This window comes from Lissotriton vulgaris, chromosome 11 (assembly GCF_964263255.1).
Source record: "Lissotriton vulgaris chromosome 11, aLisVul1.2, whole genome shotgun sequence".
NCBI classification, from domain to species: domain Eukaryota; kingdom Metazoa; phylum Chordata; class Amphibia; order Caudata; family Salamandridae; genus Lissotriton; species Lissotriton vulgaris.
Window position 1 is genome coordinate 386,200,021 of NC_141699.1, and position 16,679 is coordinate 386,216,699.

Genomic DNA, 16,679 nt, shown 5'->3' on the forward strand with positions numbered 1-16,679 from the left:
TGCACACTCAGACGTGAGGGCGTAGCTGGGTAAAGGATCTGACACCGGTTAACGACCTTGCCGTAGGACCAGAAATTTTTAGAATGCAAAATTGATATGTAGGATGTTAGATTCGGTTAGGAAACACGCTTTATTAGTCATGTGTTAAGGTTAGCCCATCATACCTGTCTAACTCGCTGTAAATCTAATGTCTGAATTTAGCATTTAATAATTATGTAAATAATGTGATTGTATTTAATTTTTGATTTGTTTTATATTTTGATAAATACGGCCGGGGGGTCGCAAGACCCCCTGCCTTCCAAAGAATTCTGTTGCTTGATAAGTTTTGTTTACTATTGTTGGCATGATATGGCGGGGGGTGGCCGGCAGTCCCAGACCATGTAAGTAGGGCGGCTAGATTCAGAGTTAGACCGCGAACCTACCGGAGGTCGCCCGGGGGCGGAAGCGTCGCGCTACTGGTCTTGCAATCCGTCCTCCCTCCTGAAAAGGGCAGAGGAGGCGGAGGAGACCAAAGGAGGCGGGAAGGTAAAAGTGCAAGTGGGCTAGCAGCACATCGAATTAAAATTTACACACACCAAAGAAACATGGACCAGAAAGTCCGGTGCCGCTAGTATGGGAATGATTTTAAAGTGCAAGTATGTGGATAAAAACAGAGTTAATATAAGCAGCAATAAAAATTCGGAGCGCTAATCGTGCAGCGATTGAAACGCAGTCTCCTTACTGGGATGCACGCTTGCGCCGTCCTGAAATGAAAGGGGTGGCCGCTCGGCCCCCATGCACACATGGCTGGGCCCGGCCCCCTTCGCCCGCCCTGATTGGTCCGTGGGTCCCGCCATTGACCCGGAGGTGGTTTTACGTAATGGGTCATGGGGGCGGGACCCGTAGCAAAGGGGGGGGTTTAAGAGCCTTGGGAGCACGGGAGGCGTCCTCTTTGTGTCCCGTGCTTCCCAGGCTCGCTCCTCGCCCCGCCGTGGGGCTTGTAATTTTCCCCACCCTCCATCCCTTTTAACAGAATTCAAGTCGAGGTCATTGGTAGGTATCCTCTGAAACGCTTTGCAACGCTGTAGGTATATAAGGTGTTTTTTCCTTCCTCAGGCCTTTTTCCCGTTTACAGGCGATGATAATATGGATCTGCTTAATTGGTTGTGTTACTGACGCATTCATTGTTCTTCCTTAGGCCTTTTTTCCTTCTTAGTATAATTGTCGTATTTATTATGAGGGTCAGGCGGTAAGGTCATAATCAGCGAGCAGCAATTTAAGGTCCTTGGGGGCGGCACCATTCATCGAATGGGGTCGCCCAGGGGGAGGGGCCATTGGTCTCTCCCAGAACTTCTGGGGCAGGATATCCGCTTGCTTGGAAGGGTGCGGGGGAGGGAGTCACGCTTTCCCAGGCTGGTAGCCACCCCGCACATACACTATGGCGTTGTCAAATGGTGCGAGTGTAAGGGCCCTCCTGGTATGGTTAAATGGAGTTCACGATGCGTACGAGGGTAATCAGGAGAGGTACGTACTCTCCGGGTAACCGGGCCCTTGTCGTGCATGCGCACTCAGACGTGAGGGCGTAGCTGGGTAAAGGATCTGACACCGGTTAACGACCTTGCCGTAGGACCAGAAATTATTAGAATGCAAAATTGATATGTAGGATGTTAGATTCGGTTAGGAAACACGCTGTATTAGTCATGTGTTAAGGTTAGCCCATCATACCTGTCTAACTCGCTGTAAATCTAATGTCTGAATTTAGCATTTAATAATTATGTAAATAATGTGATTGTATTTAATTTTTGATTTGTTTTATATTTTGATAAATACGGCCGGGGGGTCGCAAGACCCCCTGCCTTCCAAAGAATTCTGTTGCTTGATAAGTTTTGTTCACTATTGTTGGCATGATATGGCGGGGGTGGCTGGCAGTCCCAGACCATGTAAGTAGGACGGCTAGACTCAGAGCTAGACCGCGAACCTACCGGAGGTCGCCCGGGGGCGAAAGCGTCGCGCTACTGGTCTTGCAATCCGTCCTCCCTCCTGAAAAGGGCAGAGGAGGCGGAGGAGACCAAAGGAGGCGGGAAGGTAAAAGTGCAAGTGGGCTAGCAGCACATCGAATTAAAATTTACAGACACCTACGAAACATGGACCGGAAAGTCCGGTGCCGCTAGTGTGGGCTGCTGATTTTAGACTCTTTGAAATTGCGGAAGCAGAACAACAGGAAATGGTGTAAATACAAACCAGTTTTATATCTGGAGGCTCACTGAAGGGCTACGGAAATTGCATTTATTAAATGTTTCTGTGGCAGAACCCACCGGAGGGTAAATGTTAACGTGAGATTACTGCAAGTCCCAGGATGCTATTATTCTTTAGCTCACCAGAGAGGCCCACCAGAGGGCAATATAAGCAATTAATAATGTGACTTGCATTTCTCTCGTTTTTCCTGCCAATTTGCATGCACAACCCGTGACCAAGGAGCAGAGGCTCCGAAACTCGTAGGGCAAGAACACTATTTGGGTATTAATGCTGGTTTTTACCTAATTAAAGGATTCTGCTGGAGACAGCTGAATTTGCCTGTTCCTGAGTGCGTCTTCATGTGTGGGCAAACCTTTGATGATGACATATATATATATATATATATATATATATATATATATATATATATATATATATATATATATATATATATATATATATATATATATATATATACATATATATATATATATATATATATATATATATAAATATATATATATATATATATATATATATATATATATATATATATATATATATATATATAAATATATATATATATATATATTACCTACTGGCGGACGCCAGTAGGTTATAGTTAGGATTTTTTTCAATGCAAAATCTCAAAATTTGGGTATTAATGCTGGTTTTTACCTAATTAAAGGATTCTGCTGGAGACAGCTGAATTTGCCTGTTCCTGAGTGCGTCTTCATGTGTGGGCAAACCTTTGATGATGACATATATATATATATATATATATATATATATATATATATATATATATATATATATATATATATATATATATATATATATATATATATATATATATATATATATATATATATACATATATACATATATATACATATATATATACATATATATATATATATTACCTACTGGCGGACGCCAGTAGGTTATAGTTAGGATTTTTTTCAATGCAAAATCTCAAAATTCTGTTGTGAATAACGTTTGCGCCAGTTGACGAATCTGCCTGATAATTTCTTCAAATTTGCCTCGCGGAGCTCCGGTCCTTCCTTGAAAGTTTGGGGGGGATTCGTCAAGCGGGGGCCGAGATAAAAGGGGGGTCCCAAAACGTGTTTTCTCCATGTTAATTTCCATAGGGCGGTCAAACTCACTTTTAGCCCGAACGGCTGAATGGATTTCCACCAAACTTGGCAAAATTGTAGGGACTGGTAGCCCGATGTGCCTTTGCTATGTCTCAAGATATGTGTTCCAGTGGATTTTGAGTAATTTAGGTTAAAATATATATATATCTATGGCTGCGCTCCGGTACGTGCACCGGGAAGCGCAGTGGGCGCAACACGCGAGGTGCGCATGGAAATCTGATTGGCTGTCGGGTGTCTGTAAACATTCTAAACAGTCCGGAGCGGCCGCCATCTTGTGTCTCGGTAGGATCGAGACACAAGAGGTGGCAAAAACAAAGGGGGAATTGACCATAAGGGGGCAGGGTAGACCCCCCCTGACTCCCTAGGTTTGATGTGCGGGCTATAAAAGGGCCCCGCGGTGCAAATTCTTTTTTATTTGCACGGGGGGAGCGCCCGGTACGGGCACCGGGGAGCGGCCCATGGGGAAAGAAGAATGACAGAGTTTTTAAAAAATTTAGCCTTTTTTTATAAATTGGAGGTAGTTCTAAAAAGAACAGTTTTTTTCTTCTTTTTGTTGTTTTATATTTTTTTAGTGTTTTTGGAACACTTTGTACTTTTTTTGGCTTTTATGAACTATTTTATATATTTTTTTTATTTTTATGGGGAGAAACGAAAAAACAGGGAATTGAAAATGGCTCAACTGGAGCAAAAAAAAAAAATAGGAAAAAATTAGGGTTTTTTGGGGCATTTGTGGTTGTCCCCAGCAAGGACGATGAGCTTTATGCTCAGTTCACCATAGGAGATGGTCTTACCACAATGAATACATGTTATTCGGAAATCCGCAAACCGTGGCTGAATGCAAGGGATCGTCTCTCTTGCCTCTGGTCCCGATGGAGTGGGTTGCTTTTTTTTGGAGCTGGTGCTTGAAGATTGGGGAGGGTTACTGGCCAGTTCCCTTATCTCTGCAGCAGAATAGTTGATCGGATGCCTGCGCTGCATGTGGCGAATCATGGTGTTGTTTCAAAAAGAGTATTTTTTGTTCGGGTTCCCCCTTGAAAGTTCCATGCCACAGATTAGGCAAGTCACCTTGGCCGCATTGACTTTTTTCTTGCCCTCTGGGATTGAAAAAAACTCCCATACAATGTGTGGTCTTGGCTGGTATGGGGTATTGTGTTCTTGAAGCCACCTTCTCCTCCCCTCCTCCTCCTCCTCCTCCTCCTCCTCCTCCTCCTCCTCCTCCTCCTCCTCTTGTTGACCACCAATGTAATCTTGTGGTGGTCCTCTTGGTGGTTGTGGTGGTGGTGCAGATGCTCCAGCTGCTGCTGCTACTGTACCCATTTCAAAGTACAAAATATACCTCAAAGATTGCAAAACAGGTCTTCCTAAGTCAAAGGACAAAGTCAGAATAAGGAAAAAAGGTGGGGTCTTTCATTTGGAGAAAAAAAAGGCCTGAACCAATGAGAAGTGTTATTTTCAGGTCACAAGACCAGGGATTTCATCATTATGAAACCAAAACTGTTCTGCACCAATTAAAAGTGTTATTTTCAGGTCACATGACCCGACGCGCTTACGCGGCGCGCCCCAGGTCGCGTCGCGTAAGGGCGTCGGATGTTTATGTTGCGCGATCGTATTCGCTCGAGTGTTTCCGGGTGCGCTTACGCTGTGCGTATCACGTGTAATTAAACAAAAGGTGGTTCTGTCGGGTGGCTAGACCAATTACTTTGAGTAAGGCTGTGTTAAGCTCATAAACGATTGAAAAGAATGATAAAAAATTACATTCAGATACACCTCTCAAACACCAGATTTAGTTCAAGGTTTTTATGTATGAAAAAATCAACATTGTATTGTACTGGAATGACTTCATCCCAATTTAAATACAATAACATTTAAAAACATGTGAACAAGTGACTGTAGGTGAACATAGTGAATAGTGAAACAAATTGAGTGACACTTATTTACAAATCTATACAGTATTGTACAAAAGTAAGTGGGAGAGGGGGGAGGGTTAGGGCAAAGTCTTTGGTTTTGGTGGCCAGAGTTCTAAATGAGTACTCCAAGGACACAGATGGTCACTACGCCTGTTCCTGGAGATTTCTTGACCAATGTAGTGCGTCGACGTTTCGACCCTTTGGTGCCCCAATCGGTGGTCACGGCTGGTCTTTAGGACAGGGAGGGAGGGGGGGGGGGAACAGAAGGTTGGGGAATCGATGGATGAAGTAATCACACCCTGAAGGAAAGCCTGAGGTCAATCTTCGAGCTACTGCACACACTGCTTGTCGGTGCTCGGACCTGCTACGGAAGCATCCCTCCGTTTGTATTGGATTGACCTCAGGCTTTCCTGAGGTCAATCCAATACACTACATTGCACTACCTTGGTGAAGAAATCTCCAGGAACAGGCGTAGTGACCATCTGTGTCCCCGGGAGTGCTCCAAGGCAAAAAAAATAAAATTAAAATAAAAAAATATATACATTAAAAAAATTGTTTTAAATACAAATATAATATAGGATTCATTCATTTTCAAAAATATTACATTTCATAGCTATAGACATTTGCTATTAACAAAATTTTGAAATTCAAAGAAAAAAACATAGGTTTGGGGCCTTATATATAGTTAGGAATTAGCATTTAAAAAACCTATTAAATTCACAGAAAAAACCATAGGTTTCACACCAGTTATAGTTAGCTGGAAATTTTACTGACATAAAACCATTGAAATTCCCACGTTATAGTTAGTTGGACTCACTATAACTTGCCCGCCTGCAATGCACTGCTGATGACGGCACATATTACATCACTCATGACATGGTCGGTGACATCACTCATGACATCACTGATGACACCATCCTTGTGGCAGAGTGAGAGACCTCCTTTCAGTGTAATGTAACCCTTGAAACACATATTCAAAAATAGAAACTAACATTTTCAAAAAAATGGAGATACCCATACCAGTTACAACAACCAATCCAGTAATTCTACAAATCCACTCATTCACCAACAGTTCTATATAGTCACTCATACATATACTCAATCATCATATGTAGTGATACACCTATACATCCTGTTACACACCGACAGTCATCCAAAAGTTACTCACACACATAATCACACATGCAAATAAACTATTGAACATTCATTTATTTGCATATACAGCTATACACACACTTCTAAGGAAACTTACACATACTTACTCTCTTAAACAATCACTTATAGAAACACATACTTATTTAAACAGGAACTCTTACAATCTCTCACTCTCACATATACTCACTTATATACATCAATACTCACATATACTAGATTAAAACATATGTAGTTACTGATAAAGACACTAGTGAGACAGCCATTCACTCACTAACACACACATATACACACACATCCACCCATACAGTCCTGCACATATGCTGTCTTCAAAACACATAGAAACAGTGAGTCAGTCATTGATGCATCTATGTGTTAAGTAACATCCCCACCAAACCATACAGACACTCATACTGATACAAAAAAAAATCTAATAACCCATATACACACACATATAGCTACTCACCTACCCATGCAGCCACTTATACACAAAGTGAAACACTGATACAAACATTTAAATATTTAAACAATAGTCGCTAACAGTAAGCCAGTTAACCAATCAATTTTTTTCAAAAACATCCATTAAGACACTTATTTAAACATTTATTCTTCCATCGTCCTTTTTCATATACATATATAAAACATATTTATTTTTCAGAAAGACACACATTCACTGGATGGTGTCATCAGTGATGTCATGAGTGATGTCACTGACCATGTCATGAGTGATGTAATATGTGACGTCATCAGCAGTGCATTGCAGGCACGCAAGTTATAGTGAGTCCAACTAACTATAACGTGGAAATTTCAATGGTTTTTTGTCAGTAAAATTTCCAGCTAACTATAACTGGTGTGAAACCTATGGTTTTTTCAGTGAATTTAATAGGTTTTTTAAATGCTAATTCCTACCTATAACAGATGTGAAACCTATGGTTTTATCAGTGAATATATATATATATACACAAAACAACAACAATCCAAGTGCAGGTAGCGCACAAAGCAGATACGAACTCCACTTTAATTTGTGCATGTCGTTTTTTCTTCTTTATTCGTGCATTGCCACCATGACATGTTTCAGCCTCTAGAGGCCTTGATCACATGACATGCCACCATTTCCTGTTACAATTTAAAGTGCCCCGTGCTTGATAGATACGGAAAACAGAGTAACTGTATGTCTTCCTAGCAGCAATTAATAAAAAGCCTAAAACGCAGTTACAACTTGTAATCCACCTGTGCAAAGTACACGTCAATAACAGTATTAATACAGGTATAATAAATGGCAATATTGCTGACTGCCTTTTTACATTTCTGCATATTTACAATAAGTTACATTCGCAATGTGCAACATTTCTGGTCACCTGTGCAAAAAAACACAACTGTGCAAAATACGCAATACTTATGGTATCATTACCGTAATCCATACTGTTTCCTGGCTGCTTGAACCTGATAAGCTGCATGCATTATAGCTATAATATAGACCCACATGATATTTGCTGCAATTCTCATTTGCAAATATACTGTCTGTCACCACATCAGTCACGCAACACCCATTGGGCTCACCAGGCTTCAGCCCCCCCTCCCGTCGTGTGTGGCAGCCCGGGATGAGACAGATCCCGGGCACACACAGAGCCGCACCCAAACGTTTCACAGGTCTTTAAAAGACCATTTAAATGTTAATTAAGCATTGCAGTTGTTTCACCCCTTCTAAAAGCCACTGCAGCTCCACTCTGACTACTGATTGAAGGTTCAGCGCCCCCCGAAATTTTTTCTTAGCCCACCCCCAAAATTTGGCTCTAGTTGCGCCTCTGCACCACATGTATGTAGTGACCCTCTACAAATTTCATATTGAATGTGCAAAATATGCAATACTTCCGGTTTTATATACCATGTTCCCTAATATTCTATCAGTGCATATCATGTGCAAAATGTGCAATACAGTAACAGGGTATAGGTCTACAAACATGTTTAAAACAGTATAAATTGTATAACATGTTTCTTATTATACTATGTGCAAAATACGCTAATTACATGTATAAATACACCTGAATATAATACCACATAGATAAAAACCATATAAACCAGTTCATGAACTAAATAACGTCCGCCACCAGGCACTAGTGGATAACCGTTAAGCTACTAAGGCTAAATATTTTGCTGATCCCCCTCTATTCGATGTGTGTGCAATAATGTACGATAGTGTTGTGAATTTTTTTGTGCAGTTGTCTATCATCCATTGCCTGTATACTCTTTAAACTGCATAATAAAAAGGTGTAAATGTGCAAAGAGGCACATTGTGGGTATACTGAAGCCGGCCGGACTTAACGGCCTCAGTAGCCCAATGAAGAATAGGAAACACCGAGAGACAAAAACAAGCTGTCTCTTGGAGATTTAAAGTGTCACATAAAGATTTTTATAGAATTTTATATTCATATATAAAAACAGTGGAAGATATGCCCTACACTAATATATTTCTTCCTATACAGTTGTGTTCACAGGGGCCTTCATGAGATTAGTATGTCGATACTTCTACTTAATGTGTCTAATACGTGAAAGTTAAACACATTTGGAAAGATGGATCATGGTTTTGATTCAGATCACAACCAAGTATGCAAATCCTCTGTTGTGTTCAGACCACTAGGGTTTTTACTGTCAAGGACCAGTATGTATTTAGTCTCCAAGCGCCTCAGTGTAGCCTCCCTATTTCCTCCCCTTCTGGGTGGCAATACAGCATCCACTACAAAGTATCTTAATTTATCTAAGTCGTTGTTATGGACCTCTTTAAAGGGGCGTGCCACGGGGCAAGTCGAATCGGAATTGGAGATTGCCCTAAGGTGCTGGAGCACTCTCTTGTGGACTAGCAGCTTGGTGCTCCCCGCATACTGCAGCCCACAGGAGCACATAGACCGCGTATTCTGTCTCGCATGATAGGAATTTATCAATAACGACAGGCTTGTTTTTAAAAGGAGAACAGAAAGTGGTTCTAATAATTCCATATTTACAAGCTCTGCAAGATGTACATCTGATAAAGCCCTTACGTGCTGCTTGCCAACTTGAACCTGTTTTTGCCTCTGGACTGCTACTTACAATTAAGTCACTAGTGCTAGGTGCCCTTCTGTATGTTATAGTAGGGGTTTGTGGTAACGTCTCCCCTAGAATTGGGTCACCTAGCACTAACTGTCAATTGCTCTTAAGGATCTTGTACAGCCTATCCTTTTGTTTATTGTACGTGAGAATTAGTCTTGGGTTGTTAGTGCTGGGACCTACACTTTTTGAAACTCTATTCTCGCTTTGTGATTGTGTTGCTAGCAGATCTTTGCGGGCTACGACCCTAATTCTTTTCATTGCCTCATCAATGATGTGCGGAGAGTAACCCCTTTCTAAAATTTATTTTTATACTCTTCTTTTGCTGATATTAGGTCTTCCTCCCTGCTGCAGATTCTGCAAACTCTTAACATTTCCCCGTAGAGGATGCTGCAGATAGTATGTTTTGGGTGGAAGCTAGATGAATGGAGTATCGGGTTTCCGGCCGTGGTCTTTCAGTATAACTTGGTTTCTAACCTCTCATTTACACCATAGACTGTCGCAGGGATTCTGTGCTCAGAAAGAACTGTGCATAGAGGTTTGGAACCTCAGTGAATTAGGGTGTGCCAAAACTCACCTTAGTACCCAAACATCCCCTACCAGACTAGCCTACAGTGTCTCATTGGTCATCATAAACTCCCAATGCTTAGACAAACCAGAACATGAACTTAGTACACCTCAGGTAACGTGAAACACATGAACACTCTTTCGTTATACAATCATTTCAATCCAGAACAAGGAGTAAAAGAGGACACGTGCATATATGAAATGTTTATTCACTAATGCAGTGTTCTCATGCGCAGTATCTTAGCTAATACAAGCAAACATAATATAAGAAACAAAGTAATCAGCATAGTCACTAGTCCATAGAACACAAACGGTGCAAGCATAGTATTATGCTAAAATGAATAGGGTTTAACAAAACCTAATTCTCACCCTCCCTAGCTAGTATATTATATTATATTTAAGAAGGTCTCTTGTGGGTTTTAGCAGAGCTGCCCCATACCTGAAGATCCTAGTGTTAAGGGATCACATCATCAGCAACTAGCTCTCTGCATGCGAAGCACCATCAAGTGTGTTTTAATGCTCTTTTGCAAAGCAATATAAAAACGCGCCTAAAGCCAGAACTTGGCTGCAGCTGCATGTATGTTATGTCTAGGGACGTGCGAAGATCAGTGCTCAGAACAACTACTGTGTTGAGATATCCTTGAAGGTTTCAGCACTCACTGTACAGACACAGCTCGCCAAGCAAGGCTGATATCAGTGTAAAAACATATTATTCTCGTATGAACCGAAAACATTTTACTAGGCTCAAAGCTAAAGCAGCAGATGCGTGTCGTGTGCAAAAGCAGCAGAAAGGAAAAATGGAGTTTAAACTCACAAAAAGCTCATGCTAACTTAACACAGTAATCAGGCTACATCTATCCATATATCAAGACTTCTACATCTAAAAAACTGATGGAACTGTTACTTATAGTGTAGGTAAAGTGTAAGTTCATATCATTGTTGTTTAGTCTGATTATGAACTCCTCTGCACCGATTGTATTCCCCTGCCAGACAACAAAAAGGTCGTCAATGTACCGGACCCATTTAACTGCATTCCGTGCCATAGTATCTGCATGTAGATTTGTGAGAATCATTCTCTCCCACCATCCCATATGCAGACAGGCGTAGCTAGGGGAAAAACTAGCCCCCATAGCTACGCCTCTCACCTGATCTTATATAATGCTATTAAGAGATAATCTTTTTGCCATTCAAAATCATGGGTTTGTTTTTAAAAATCCTTTCTATCTTGCACGTATGATGGAAGCGTTCTCCTGAAGGAATGAGTCTATGTACACTGAGACATTTTCTAAAAGCCTATGTTTGGCCGAAATAATAGGTCTTCCAGGCGGGCAAACAATATCCTTATGTACCTTTGGTATCAGATACATGACGGGCATGATGGGAAAGTAATTTTTTAGAAACCTCAGTTCATCCTGATTGATAAGCCTAGCACTTCTCCAAGCTAGAAGTTTCGAATATGTCATTTTGCACTGTTTTGTCAGTGACTTGACGGTTACTTATTCGGTAGCAGTTTCAATCCGATAGTTGTCGGTTGGCTTCATCCAGATATTGCTTAAGTGGCCAAATGACCACATTGCCTCCTTTGTCTGCATTTCGTACTACGATGGAATCATTTTCTCATATTTTTTCAATCAACTGATGGTATTTATGTTGACGGGCAGATCGATGCTTTACTGCCCTCTGGGTTATAAAATTAAAATTTTTATTTCAGCTGTAACTAGATCGTGAATTGCATCGATTGAGTCTTTTGGCATTACCGGTACAAAAGTTGATTTGGGTTTGAATCCTGATTGTGGCATAGCACTTGTGTGAATAGAGTGTTCTGCTAAAACTCGTTGGGTGGAACCCTCCTCATTTTGTTCGGGTTTGTTACATTCCAGTTCTTGTAGATCCCTGAGTTGACTGATATCTGAAGCTACTAATGGGTTCACCCCATCAGAAGATGGTAAATCAGTTCACAGTACTGATTTGTTTTTTGCTTTTTGATAATGGAACTTTTGTAGCTTAAGCTTCCTGATGAATTTGAATACATCTGCTCTTGTTTGGGGATAATCAAAATTGGTTTCCGATATATCCAAGGTTGGTTCCACAACTTTTTCACAAATTGTTTTCCAAAACGTGGTCTCCCGTACTTCTCCTTTATTTTGCCCCTAGGTGGGCCAGGTCCCAGGGAGATTAGGGCCTGAAAAAGGAGGGGAGTGCACAGGCCCCCCCTCCTAGGGCTTATGGTAGCCCTGTGGACTGCCACCCCCACAGGGCAATGTTTTTAAGTTAATGCGGGGAGATGGTGCGGTCCACCTGCATCCCTAGGGAGCGCTACCTCCCTGGGGCAAATGTTACCTAAATAATATGGGGGCTGATGCGGCCTCCCTGGGGCAGTTAAAAAATATATGTGACTGGGCCCGCTGGCCCGCCTACGCCCCGGGAGACATCACCTCCCGGGGGCAAATTATGTTTAAGTAATGCAGGAGGGCATGCACGGCCCCCCCAAAGCCACAGGGACCACTATCTCCCTGGGCAATTTATTCAAAATAAGGGAGCATTAGGCCCCCACAGGCCCGGGGACAGCCACCTCCCTGGGGCTGAAATGAATTAATTTAGGGGGTCTGTTGCGGACCCCAAGCCCCGGGCCCCACAACCTCACCGGGGCTAAATTAATACGATGGAGGGTGCCACACGTCCCCCCTAATTGTGCCATGGATAGCCACGGGACTGCCACCCCACACGGCTGGCTCATGCTACCTCCTGAGGTGCTCACCCCTGGGAGGTAGGAATGATTTTGCTTGGTGAGCAAAAGCAAATATAGCTCTGCTTTATCAAGCCAGAGTTGTCAAACAGCTCCAGCTTGCAGAAAGCGGGGTTTTCATCTTTTTCATGATGCACGCAAATATGCATGCTGTGCAACAGATTGAAAACATTGCTCTTACAGACAGGGTGCTGCCTTTCAGCAGCCCCCCTGTCTGTCCCAGCAATGCAACCTCCCACAGGAGGCAAGGGGCCAGGAGAGAAAGCGGAGGCCTTAAGGCTCCCTCCGCATTCACAACACAAGTCAGTGGGTCCCATTAGGCACCGTGACTAAAGAGCCCGTGCCCCGGGGGATGGGTCCCAGGGGCCAAAATCAGCCTGGGAATGGGAGCCACGTGGCCTCCCTCCTCTAATACAATTACATTTTTTTTTAAAGGCTGGACCCCGGGGTTGGGGTCAGAGGTCCCACCCCCTTTCTCAACCACTATACAAAGGGCCCTCCTATTGCACAACTGGTTGGGTCATGAAGTCCCCTTGCCTGCTAAGGGTCCTTGCGGGCCTTCGACCCTACCGGTTACCTTCAGTAAATCTCACACAGTGGGATTGCTGAGAGTTAATCTGAGGCCCCTCCCCCTTTCTCCACCACTCTGTTAATGTGCCTCCTGTAGAACTACTGGTTGGAGGATGAAATCCCCATGGATGATGAGGGTCCTTGGGGGCCAAGTACTCCTCCTGTTACCTCCAGTAAGTCCAACATAGTTGAATTGCTGAGAGCTCATCGGTAGCCCCGCCCTTTTCCCCACCACTTTGGGAATGTGCCTCTTGGTGCACTACTGGTTGGGGACGAAGTCCACTTGGATACTGAGGGTCCTTGGCGCCAAAACCCCCTCCAGTTACCTCCAATAAGAGCCACACAGTGGGATTGCTCAGAGCGTGTGAGTGGCCTGACCCTTTTCTCCACCACTCTACAAATGCACCTCCTGGCGCACAACTGGTTGGGGGTTGAAGTCCCCTTGGTTGCTTAGGGTTCTTGGGTGTCAACAACCCCTCCTCCTACCTCCAGTAAGTCCCACACAGTAAGATTGCTGAGAGCTGTCATCTGAGGCCCGCCCCCTTTCTCCTCCACTCTGCAAATGTGCTGCCTGGTGCACTACTGGTTGAGGGATGAAGTCTCCTAGGACGCTGAAGGTCCTTGGGAGTCAAGAACCCTCATATTACCCCCAGTAACCCACACAGTGGGATTGCTGAGAGCTCGTGGGTAACCCACCCCCTTTCTCCACCACTCTGCAAATACGACTCCTAGTCCAATACTGGTTAGGGGATTAAGTTCTCTTTGATGCTGAGGGTCCTTGGGGACCAAGAACCCCTACTGTTACCGCCAGTAAGTCCCACACAGTGGGATTGCTGAGAGCTCATCAGAGGCTCTGCCCCCTTTCTCCACCAACCTGCAAATTCTCCTCCTGGCGCACTACTGGTTGGGAAATGAAGTTCCCTTGGATGCTGAGGGTTCTTGGGGGCCAAGAACCCTTCCAGTTTCTTCCAGTAATTCCCACACAGTGAGATTACTGGGAGCTCGTGGGTGGTCCTGCCCCTTTCTCCATTAGTTAGAAAATAGAATTTAAAAAAACTTTAGAAATTCACAGAAAAAAAGCAAAGGTTACAGGTACGTTGTAGTTAGGAATTAACATTAAAAAACCGTAGGAATTCACTGACAAAAACAAAGGTTACAGGGATGTTATAGTTAGGAAATAGAATTTAAAAGAACATTTGAAATTCAATGAAAAAACAAAGGTTTCAGGGATGTTATAGTTAGGTTCACATTTCACTCGTACAAAACAAGAGAAATTCAGCAGCTATAGTTAGGTGAGCTGACTATAACGTATGCCCAGGCAATGCACTGCTTTTGACCTCACATATTGCAACACTTGTGACATGGTCAGTGACATCACTCATGACTTCACTGATGACATCTGAAATTACATCACATTTGACATCTGTAATGATATCACTGATGACATTTCAAATGACATCACTAATAACATCATCCCCAGAACCAGTCACACACTCATGGATTCATAGAGCCACTAACACATCTCACCCATATAGTCACTAACACAACCAGTAACTCACATATACAGCCACTCATGCACTCACTCACTGACCAATACAGCCACTCATGCATCCACTCATACAGACATACAAACACTTACACACTCACTCATATACCTATACAGCTGTTCTCACAATGAATCGGTCACCCATACAGGTACTCGCATACTTACTCACTCACCCATACTGTCACTCACACATCCACTCACTCATCTATATAGTTACATATCCACTCACATACTCACAGATATACTAATACGTACTCACTCACCTATCCAGTCACTGAGACAAGCACATACTCTCCTATACAGCCTCTCTCACACTCACTTACCCATAGAGTTTCTCATATACCCATTCCCTCATCCGTACAGACGCTTGCACACTCACTCACTGACCCCTAGAGCCACTTATCCACCAATTCATGCACCCATACAGTTACTCATGTACCTTGTTACTCGCCCATACAGAAACATATACACATGCTCAGTCACCCATTCAGGCACTCATGCACCCTCTCATTCACCATTTACAACCACTGACACACCCACTCATTCACCCATACCAAAACTCACATAGCCACTCACTCATGTATCTAGCCCCTCACATACCCACTCACTTTTCTATACACCACTTACACAGCCACTCACACCCCCATACAGGCACTCCCACAGCCACTTACCTTAGTATATATGTTTAACACTCTGTAACTTTTAGAAAACAGTAAGCCTGGGCGTAGTTCGCGAAGTAGCGCTACGCGTAGCTACGCGAAGTGCACTTCGCACTACGTCAGCTGTGCATAGCGCTACGCGAACTGCGTAGTAGGCTGCTTGTGATGATGCTTGTCCAAACTGTGGAATCATTGAAAACGGCATCTTGCACAGTACGAACTGTCGTCTACAGCGGCTTGAGTAAATTTTTACTCGAGCAGCAGTTTTCTCAACGCGGACAGGTAGTTTCTTATCGTGAACGGTCGCGAGCATACGCGACCACTCGCAATGAGAAACCTGACCTCCCCGCATTGAGAATCTCGCCGGGAGGTTTATTTTCCACGATCGCTATCGGCAACTTGATGTTGCTGATCGCGAATGGGGAAAAAGTCTTGACGGGATGATGTCATTTTGCTTCCTCGCGGTTGACAACTTGACGTTGAGGATCGCGAGCAAGCAAAAAATTACTGCGGCACTGCGCTACACGTGTTTTCACTGTGCTACGTGCAGGTCGCGTAGTGCGAAGTAGCGCACACTTCGCAAACTACGCGAGCATAGCGTAGTGCTTTGCCCAGGGTTAGAAAATAGTCAGAATCACTGGATGATGTCATCAGTGATGTCATTTGAGATGTCATCATTTATCTCACTGCCCATGTCATGAGTGATGTAATATGTGAGGTCATAAGCAGCGCATTGTGGGGACGTAAGTTATAGTTAGCTTAGCTAACTATAACTACTGAATTTCTCTGGTTTTGTACAAGTGAAATGTGAGCCTAACTATAATGTCCCTGTAACCTTTGTATATATATTTATATTAGGGCCATGAAGTAAACTCTCCTCCGGGTGCCAATTTTGCGGAATCCTGGCACCCCGTGCATGTGCACGGAGTACTTAAATTCTGCCTTTCAGGGGCGAAGGAGAGGTTTTTTTCTGTTTGCCCTATCGAGGTCTGTTTTGGCACTCAACCGGAAGTGCCAAGAGTCTTGGGCAGCTTGCAAGTGTGCGTAAGACTCCTTGCACTGCTAGCGAGCTCCCGCGAG

General features: G+C 43.3%; 1 long non-coding RNA gene across 1 annotated transcript in view; it reads right to left on the reverse strand.

The window, feature by feature from the left end:
• The window catches only part of LOC147679833 (uncharacterized), a 285,535-nt gene that overhangs the window by 34,567 nt on the left and 234,289 nt on the right, over window positions 1–16,679 (reverse strand). The gene's annotated exons all lie outside the window — the stretch shown is intronic.